Genomic DNA, 681 nt, shown 5'->3' with positions numbered 1-681 from the left:
CCCACACATACCCCCACATGGTATGAGCTATGGGGGAATGACCCCACACTCATGGCGCCCCACACTCATGACCCCACAGGAGCATGCCCACACATACCCCCACATGGTATGGAGCTATAGGGGCAGTGACAGCCAGGTAGGAGCCCATGGCCAGCAAATTAACCCCTCACATCCAGCCTGGAGCCCACGGGCCACGAACTAGACAGGCCTGGTATAAAGGGAGATTTTCCTAAACACCCAAGTGATTAAGGAACACAAGGCCTACCATGTCACACTCCTTAGGCAGTTGAGAAAGTCATCCCTGTAAAAGTCCTCTTGTTGGAATGAAGAGTTTGGTTGTGTGTTGGGGCAGGAATTAATTAGCGAGTATTTCAACCGGGTGGGGAAGATTACTGGGATTAGAGATATGCTGAAGTAAACAATAGTTTTGAGAGGAGCTGGAAGAGGAGAGAAGAAAGGATCCATCACTTTAAGATCATAAAGACTCATGCACACTTGCAAAGATAAGGTCCAGCACCAGGCTAGCAGCACTGCCTTGAGATAACCCACTTGCTACTAGGTCCTGATCCCGCTGGGAAAGGGTTGACGGAGGAAGTTGGCCCCTTGCAGATGTAGGGCATAGGAGTGACTCTTGAAAGAGTATTTAGGGTGTGGGTAGATGATCCTAACAGGGGCACCCGA

The sequence above is a fragment of the Crocodylus porosus genome, unplaced genomic scaffold (genome assembly GCF_001723895.1).
Source record: "Crocodylus porosus isolate Cpor-Errol unplaced genomic scaffold, CroPor_comp1, whole genome shotgun sequence".
Lineage (NCBI taxonomy): Eukaryota > Metazoa > Chordata > Crocodylia > Crocodylidae > Crocodylus > Crocodylus porosus.
The sequence above is the reverse complement of the archived record's forward strand: the minus strand, read 5'-3'. Positions refer to the sequence as shown.